The sequence below is a fragment of the Arachis stenosperma genome, chromosome 7, assembly GCF_014773155.1.
Source record: "Arachis stenosperma cultivar V10309 chromosome 7, arast.V10309.gnm1.PFL2, whole genome shotgun sequence".
Lineage (NCBI taxonomy): Eukaryota > Viridiplantae > Streptophyta > Magnoliopsida > Fabales > Fabaceae > Arachis > Arachis stenosperma.
The window spans coordinates 546,304-555,694 of record NC_080383.1 but is presented as its reverse complement, the minus strand read 5'-3'; positions in this window follow the sequence as shown (position 1 = coordinate 555,694).

The following is a 9,391-nucleotide window of genomic DNA, read 5'->3' as shown; positions in this document are numbered from 1 at the left end:
GTTTGACAAATGGGTTACTGAACGAAGATTTCAGAAAGCACCTTACCACAAAGCCCGTGTGGATGATGCAAGAAATTCAAAATGTGGCTAGGGAGTATATCAATGTTGAGGAAGTTAGCCAAGTTGTGGCAGCCAACAAGCGACAGCCCCCTATAACCATTCTCGTCATCCCGGTAGCGGGGAAAGGCCGAAAAAGCAGTCCAAAGATGGGGCACCAGCTAAAGCCTTCAAGCCGATCCCCCGGGTGGGGAAGTTTACTAACTACACTCCCCTGATAGCCCCGATCATCGAAGTCTACCATTAGATTGCCGACAAAGGCATCCTGTCGAAGCCCCGACAACTTAAAGATAGGACTGGAGGGAACAAAAACCTCTACTACGACTACCACAAGAGCTTCGATCACAAGTCCCAAGATTGTTTTGATTTGAAAGACGCTCTGGAGCAGGCAATCTGGGAAGGTAAGCTGGCAGAATTTTCCCACCTCATAAGGGAGCCCAGGAGGCGGGATCGTGACCGATTCGGCGACGACAGGAGCCGCGCTGTGAGGCAGAGACAGGAACCCGAGGAGGACAATGAGCGCGACCTCACTATTGTAAACATTGTAGTCGGTAGAGACGTTCCCCCAGGTCGAAGTCGGCATGTAGGAAAGACGCCAAATTTTTTGCTGTGTCGTCATCTAGTTCCGTGCCTCCCTCCAGGAGGGTACCGTCAATATCATTCGGACCTGATGACCAATGGTTTGATGACTTGCCGGAGAACCCTCCCATGGTGATCATAGCCAGGGTAGGAACTGGCCTAGTAAAGCAATTTCTGGTAGACACTGGAGCTGATTCGAACATCATGTTCCGTAATGTGTTTGATGCTTTGGGCCTCTGTGACACCGACCTAAAGACCCACTAACACGATGTTGTTGGGTTAGGTGATAACTTTATCAAACCTTATGGGATAGTCTCCTTGCCAATATCCATAGGAGGTGGACGAGGGAAGAGGTCAATAAAGGCGGAGTTCGTGGTCCTAAGAGACTCCACGGCCTACAACCTCATCTTGGGAAGAAAAACTATCAATGAGTTCGGAGCAGTGATTTGTACAAAGCTATTGATGATGAAGTTTGTTGCTGATGATGGGTTAGTTGGATCCATCAGGGGAGATTTGGAAACGCCAGTCGCGTGCGACAACGCCAGTTTCTCCCTAAGAAAGAAATCCAAAGAGGCATCCAGGGTCTTCCTAGCCGATCTAGACGCCAAGGTCGACGACAAGCCCATGCCAGAACCTGAAGGGGACCTCAAGAAGTTCAGGGTTGGCGATTTGGAAGAAAAATTCACCTTCGTGAACAAAAACCTCCCTCATGACTTGAAAGAACAAGTGGTCGAGATGATCCGGGCAAATGGCGACCTGTTCACCTGGACACCAGCCAACATGCCAGGGATTGACCCCCAATTCATGTCTCACCACCTAGTTTTGAAGGCAGAAGCTAAACAAGTGGCACAAAGGAGGAGGAAAATATCCCAGGAAAAAGCTGACGAGGTCGCTAGGCAAACGGCCAGTCTACTGGAAGCGGGGTTCATCCAAGAATTGGACTACTCGACTTGGCTGGGGAATGTAGTCCTCGTCAAAAAAGCCAATGGGAAATGGAGAATGTGTGTGGATTATTCCGATCTCAATAAAGTCTACCCCACGGATTCCTTCCCCCTCCTCAACATTGATGCCCTAGTGGACGCGGCCGTGGGGTATCAGTTTCTGAGTTTCATGGATGCATACTCTAGCTACAACCAGATAATGATGCACCGGCTAGACGAGGAAAAAACGGTGTTCATAATGCCGGGGGTACGTACTGCTATAGGGTGATGCCGTTTGTAATGAAAAACACGGGAGCTACTTATCAAAGGCTGATGAATAAGGTGTTTAGTGATCTTATCGGCGAAATGGTGGAAGTATACGTAGATGACATTTTGGTGAAGACCACCCAGGCCAAAGCACTCATTAGCGATTTGGAAACCGTGTTCGCTTCTCTTCGGTGACACAGAATGAGGCTCAACCCTCTTAAATGCGTATTCACCATGGAAGCTAGGAAGTTCTTAGGCTTCATGATAACCCAGAGAGAAGTGGAAGCCAACCTGGAGAAATGTGAAGCAATTTTGCAGATGAAGAGCCCGGGATGCGTAAAGGACGTACAGAGACTAACGGGAAGGCTCACGGCACTATCCCATTTCCTCAGTGCATCGGCCACCAGGGCTTTGCCGTTCTTCAACTTAATAAAAAAGGGATGGTGTTCGAATGGACCCCAGCGTGCGAGGAAGCCTTCAATCACTTCAAAAACATAATCTCAGCACCACCTGTCAGCAAACCCAGAAATGGAGAGGCACTATACTTGTACTTAGCAGTAATCGAGGAGGCTCTGGAAATCGTCCTGGTACGGGAAGAAGGGAAGATCCAGCAGCCAGTCTACTTTGTGAGCAAGGCACTACAAGGAGCAGAGTTGAGATACAGTAAGCTGGAGAAGCTGGTGTATGCGCTCCTGACCTCCTTCCGCAGGCTACGACAATACTTCCAAGGGCACCAAATAATCGTCAGGACGGACCAGGCGATCCGCCAGGTACTATAAAAAACCCGACCTAGTGTGCAGGATGATGACCTGGGCAATCGAACTGTCTCAGTATGATCTACAGTAGGATCCTGGACATGCAATCAAAGCCCAAGCAATGGCCGACTTTCCAGTCGAAGTGACGGGAAACCCCTCTGGGACACCAAACACTCGATGGAAGCTCCATGTGGATGGAGCCTCCAACCAAACGTTCGGAGAAGTGGGTATAATTCTGGAGAGCCCAACCGGAGTCGTGTACGAGCAAACAATCAAATTTGAGTTCCCGGTGTCCAAAAACCAGGCGAAGTATGAGGCCTTCCTTGGCTGCCTACTCTTGGCAAGGAAGGTCGGGGCCACTAGAGCAAAAGTATGCAGTGACTCTCAGGTCGTCACATTGCAGATTAACAAAATATATTAAGCTAGGGACTGGCTGCTTCAAAAATACTTGGAGAAGGTCAAAAAGGTAAGTGAGAAGTTTGACGAGGTCACGGTACAGCACGTTCCAATGGAGAGAAACACATGGGCTGATCTCCTATCAAAACTGGCGAGCACAAAGCCAGGAATGGGTAACCGATCTCTCATTCAAGGTTTGGTGAAAGAGCCCACAGTAACATTGTATATAACCCGGGCGGATGACTCCCCCTCATGGATGGACCCGATCAGCGACTTCCTGGAAAATGGTAAACTCCCTAGTGATGAAAAGATGGCGAAGGCACTGAGAAGGGAAGCGGCTAAGTATACAATAATACAAGGCCATCTGTTTAAGAAAAGGCTCAACCAACCTTTATTGTAGTGCCTACGCCCCGACCAAACGGACTACGTGTTAAGCGAAGTCCACGAGGGGTGTTGCGGCCACCACATCGGAGGGAAAGCCTTGGCTCGAAAACTCGTCAGGGCCGGTTACTACTGGCCCTCAATGATGGCAGATTCCAAAGAGTTCGTGAAGAGATGCTGATGAGCGGATAATTTATACGCTTTTTGGCATTGTTTTTAGTATGTTTTCAGTAGGATTTAGTTAGTTTTTAGTATATTTTTATTATTTTTTAGTTAAAATTCACTTTTCTGGACTTTACTATGAGTTTGTGTGTTTTCCTGTGATTTCAGGTATTTTCTGGCTGAAATTGAGGGGCCTGAGCAAAAATCTGATTCAGAGACTGAAAAGGACTGCAGATGCTGTTGGATTCTGACCTCCCTGCATTTGAAGTGGATTTTCTGGAGCTACAGAAGCCCAATTGGCGCGCTCTCAATGGCGTTGGAAAGTAGACATCTTGGGCTTTCCAGCAATATATGATAGTCCATACTTTGCCCAAGATTTGATGGCCCAAACCGGCATTCAAAGTCACCCTCAGAATTCCCAGCGTTAAACGCCGGAACTGGCACCAAAATGGGAGTTAAACGCCCAAACTGGCATAAAAGCTGGCGTTTAACTCCAAGAAGAGTCTCTACACGAAAATGCTTCAATGCTCAGCCCAAGCACACACCAAGTGGGCCCGGAAGTGGATTTTTATGTCAATTACTCATCTCTGTACACCCTAGGCTACTAGTTCTCTATATATAGGACCTTTTACTATTGTATTTTCATCTTGGTTCTTCTGGTTCCCTCTCTGGGGCCGAAACCAATGATCACTGTTGTTCTTATGTATTTTCAACGGTGGAGTTTCTACACACCATAGATTAAGGTGTGGAGCTCTGCTGTACCTCGAGTATTAATGCAATTACTATTGTTCTTCCATTCAATTCCGCTTGTTCTTGTTCTAAGATATCACTTGTTCTTCAACTTGATGAATGTGATGATCCGTGACACTCATCATCATTCTCACCCATGAACAAGGTGACTGACAACCACTTTTGTTCTACAAGCAATCAAGGCTCTAGTGAATATCTCTTGGATTCTTTAACCGGAATCTTCGTGGTATAGGCAAGAACTGATGGCGGCATTCAAGAGAATCCGGAAGGTCTAACCTTGTCTGTGGTATTCTGAGTAGGATTCAATGATTGAATGACTGTGACGTGCTTCAAACTCCTAGCAGGCGGGGCGTTAGTGACAGACGCAAAAGAATCGATGGATTCTATTCCGGCCTAACCGAGAACCGACAGCTGAATTCCGCGTGCTGTGACAGAGCATTTGCAATCGTTTTCACTGAGAGGATGGGAGGTAGCCATTGACAACGGTGAAACCCTACACAAGCTTGCCATGGAAAGGAATAAGAAGGATTGGATGAAGACAGTAGGAAAGCAGAGAGACGGAAGGGAAGGCATCTTCATGCGCTTATCTGAAGTTCCTACCAATGAATTACATAAGTATCTCTATCTTTACCTTTGTGTTATTTTCGTTCATCACCATATCCATTTGAGTCTGCCTGACTAAGATTTACAAGATGACCATAGCTTGCTTCATACTAACAATCTCCGTGGGATCGACCCTTACTCGCGTAAGGTTTATTACTTGGACGACCCAGTGCACTTGCTGGTTAGTTGTGCGAAGTTGTGTAATGCCATGGTATTGAGCTACCAAGTTTTTGGGGTTCATGATCGGGGATTATGAGAGTTGTGAAAAAGTATTGTTCACAATTTCGCGCACAAAGTTTTTGGCGCCGTTGCCGGGGATTGTTTGTGTATGGACAACTGACGGTTCATCTTGTTGCTTAGATTAGGTATTTTTCTTCAGAGTTCTTAAGAATGAATTCTAGTGTTTCAAGGTGATGTTCTTATCATCACCAAAGCTGATTGATCCTCATCAATTTAGCTCTTGAATGCAATGTCCTGCTGAAGCTTGGCCGGCCATGTCTAATTTCTTTAGACTAAAGCTTTAGACTAACATTGCATGATTCCTGGAATTCTCATTAAGAATTTTAATACCTTTATTTTCTTTTTCTACATAATTTTCGAAAAAAAAAACACAAAAAAATTATAAAATCATAAAATCCAAAAATATTTCTTGTTTAGAGTCTCATCTTAAGTTTAGTGTCAATTGCATGTTTCTGCTCTTTTTGCATTCATGCATGTGTCTTCATTAATCTTCAAGTTGTTCTTGATGATTTTATTACTATGATTTTTAATTCTCTTGACTTGAGTGTTTATGTGTCTCATATGCATTCACATTTTATTAAGTGTCAGTAGTATACAAACTGCTAAGTTTGGTGTCTTGCATGCATTGTTATTTGATTTTAGTTGCATTTTGATTATTCCTTATTATTAAAAATCCAAAAATATTTTTAATTTGTGTCTTTTCAAGTCAATAATACAGAGAATTGAAGACTCATAACATACAGCAGAGGAATTACACAGAAAAAGCTGGGCGTTCAAAACGCCCAGTGAAGAAGGACAGACTGGCGTTTAAACGCCAGTCAGGGTGCCTGGTTGGGCGTTTAACGCCCAAAAAGGTAGTGCATTGGGTGTTAAACGCCAGAATGTGCACCATTCTGGGCGTTTAACGCCAGGATGGCTAAAGGGGAAAGATTTTGTTTTCAAATCAAATTTTTTTAAGTTTTCAAAATCTTTTCAAAATCAAATCTTTTTCAAATCAATTTTTCAATCAAAATCTTTTTCAAAATCAATTTCTTTCCTTTTTCAAAGATACTTACTAACAATTAATGATTTGATTGAACATTTTAAGTATGTTGCCTTTTCTGTTGAGAAAGGATTAATGTTTGAATCATATCTTTTCTTGTTAGGCAAGTCATTAATTTTTAAAATCAAATCTTTTTAAAATTGTTTTCAAATCATATCTTTTCAATCATATCTTTTTAAAAACCATAACTTTTCAATCAAATCTTTTTAATCACATCTTTTTCAAAATAGTTTTCAATCAAATCTTTTTGATTTCTAATTTCAAAATCTTTTTCAAAAATCACTTGATTTCTTTTCCACTTTTAATTTTCGAAAATCAATTAAAGTTTTTCAAAAATATTTTCAAAATCTTTTACTTAATTTTCGAAAATTACTTCCCTTCTTCTCACATCCTTCTATTATTGGAGTACCACTCCTTCTCAATGCACAATTCGAACTCCATCTAATTAAGTTTGAATTCTTCTCCTTCTGTCTTCTATTTTTCTTTTCTTCTGACACCTCAAGGAATCTCTATACTGTGACATAGAGGATTCCATATTTTCTTGTTTTCTTCTCTTTCATATGAGCAGGAACAAGGACAAAGGCATTCTTGTTGAAGCTGATCCTGAACCTGAAAGGACCTTGAAACGAAAGCTAAGAGAAGCTAAGGCACAACTCTTTGTAGAGGACCTAAACGAATTCTTCAAGGAAGATGAACACATGGCAGCCGAAAACAACAACAATGCCAACAATGCAAGGAAGGTGCTGGGTGACTTTGCTGCACCTACTCCCGACTTTTATGGGAGAAGCATCTCTATCCCTGCCATTAGAGCAAACAACTTTGAGCTTAAGCCTCAACTAGTTTCTCTAATGCAACAGAATTGCAAGTTCCATGGACTTCCATTGGAAGATCCTCATCAGTTTTTAGCTGAGTTCTTGCAAATCTGTGACACTGTCAAGACTAATGGGGTAGACCCTGAGGTCTATAGACTTATGCTATTCCCTTTTGCTGTAAGACAGAGCTAGGACATGGTTGGACTCTCAACCTAAAGAAAGCCTGGACTCTTGGAAAAAGCTAGTCAATGCCTTCTTGGCAAAGTTCTTTCCACCTCAAAAATTGAATAAGCTTAGAGTGGAAGTCCAAACCTTCAGACAGAAGGAAGGAGAATCCCTCTATGAAGCTTGGGAAAGATACAAACAATTGATCAGAAAGTGTCCCTCTGACATGCTTTCTGAATGGAGCATCATAGGTATTTTCTATGATGGTCTCTCTGAACTATCCAAGATGTCTTTGGATAGCTCTGCTGGAGGATCTCTTCATTTGAATAAGACGCCTACTGAAGCTCAAGAACTGATTGAAATGGTTGCAAATAACCAATTCATGTACACTTCTGAAAGAAATCCTGTGAACAATGGGACTAGTCAGAAGAAAGGAGTTCTTGAGATTGACACTCTGAATGCCATTTTGGCTCAGAACAAAATATTGACTCAACAAGTCAATATGATTTCTCAAAGTCTGTCTGGAATGCAAAATGCACCAAGCAGTACTAAGGAAGCTTCATCTGAGGAAGAAGCTTATGATCTTGAGAACCCTTCAATAGAAGAGGTGAATTACATGGGAGAACCCTATGGAAACACCTATAATCCTTCATGGAGGAATCATCCAAATCTTTCATGGAAGGATCAACAGAGACCTCAACAAGGTTTCAACAACAATAATGGTGGAAGAAACAGGTTTAGCAATAGCAAGCCTTTTCCATCATCTTCTCAGCAACAGACAGAGAATTCTAAGCAGAATAACTCTGACTTAGCAACCATGGTCTCTGATCTAATCAAAACCACACAAAGTTTCATGACTGAAACTAGGTCCTCCATTAGGAATTTGGAAGGACAAGTGGGACAGCTGAGCAAGAAAATTACTGAACTCCCTCCTAGTACTCTCCCAAGCAATACTGAAGAAAATCCAAAAGGAGAGTGCAAGGCCATTAACATGGCCGAATTCTGGGAGGAAGAAGAGGCAGTGAACGCCACTGAGGAAGACCTCACTGGGCGTCCACTGACCTCCAATGAGTTCCCCAATGAGGAACCATGGGAATCTGAGGCTCAAAATGAGACCATAGAGATTCCATTGGACTTACTTCTGCCATTCATGAGCTCTGATGAGTATTCTTCCTCTGAAGAGGATGAGTATGTCACTGAAGAGCAAGTTGCTAAATACCTTGGAGCAATCATGAAGCTAAATGACAAGTTATTTGGAAATGAGACTTGGGAGGATGAACCCCCTTTGTTCACCAAAGAACTAGATGACTTGTCTAGGCAGAAATTACCTCAAAAGAGACAAGATCCTGGGAAGTTTTTCATACCTTGTACCATAGGCACCATGACCTTCAAGAAGGTCCTGTGTGACTTAGGGTTAAGTGTGAACCTCATGCCTCTCTCTGTAATGGAGAAGCTAGGGATTTTTGAGGTACAAGCTGCAAGAATCTCACTAGAGATGGCAGACAACTCAAGAAAACAAGCTTATGGACTTGTAGAGGATGTTTTGGTAAAGATTGAAGACCATTACATCCCTACTGATTTCATAGTCCTAGAGACTGGGAAGTGCATGGATGAATTTATCATCCTTGGCAGACCCTTCCTAGCCACAGCAAAGGCTGTGATTGATGTTGATGGAGGTGAACTGATCATTTAAGTGAATGAAGAATCCTTTGTGTTTAAGGCTCAAGGATATCCCTCTGTCACCATGGAGAGGAAGCATGAAGAGCTTCTCTCAAATCAGAGTCAAACAGAGCCCCCACAGTCAAACTCTAAGTTTGGTGTTGGGAGGCCACAACCAAACTCTAAGTTTGGTGTTGAACCCCCACATTCAAACTCTAAGTTTGGTGTTGAGAGGTTCCAACATAGCTCTGAGTATCTGTGAGGCTCCATGAGAGTCCTCTGTCAAGCTAATGACATTAAAGAAGCGCTTGTTGGGAGGCAACCCAATGTTTTATAATTAACTATTTTCTTTTGTTATTTTATCTTTTTTGTAGGTTGATGATCATGAGAAGTCACAAAATCAATTGAAAAAGCAAAAACAAAATGAAAAACAGGAAGAAAAACAGCACACCCTGGAGGAAGAACTCACTGGCGTTTAAACGCCAGTGAGGCTAGCAGTTGGGCATTTAACGCCCAGTCTGGCACCAATCTGGGCGTTTAACGCCAGAAAGGGGCACCAGACTGGCGTTAAACGCCAGGAAAGGGCAAGAACCTGGCGTTAAA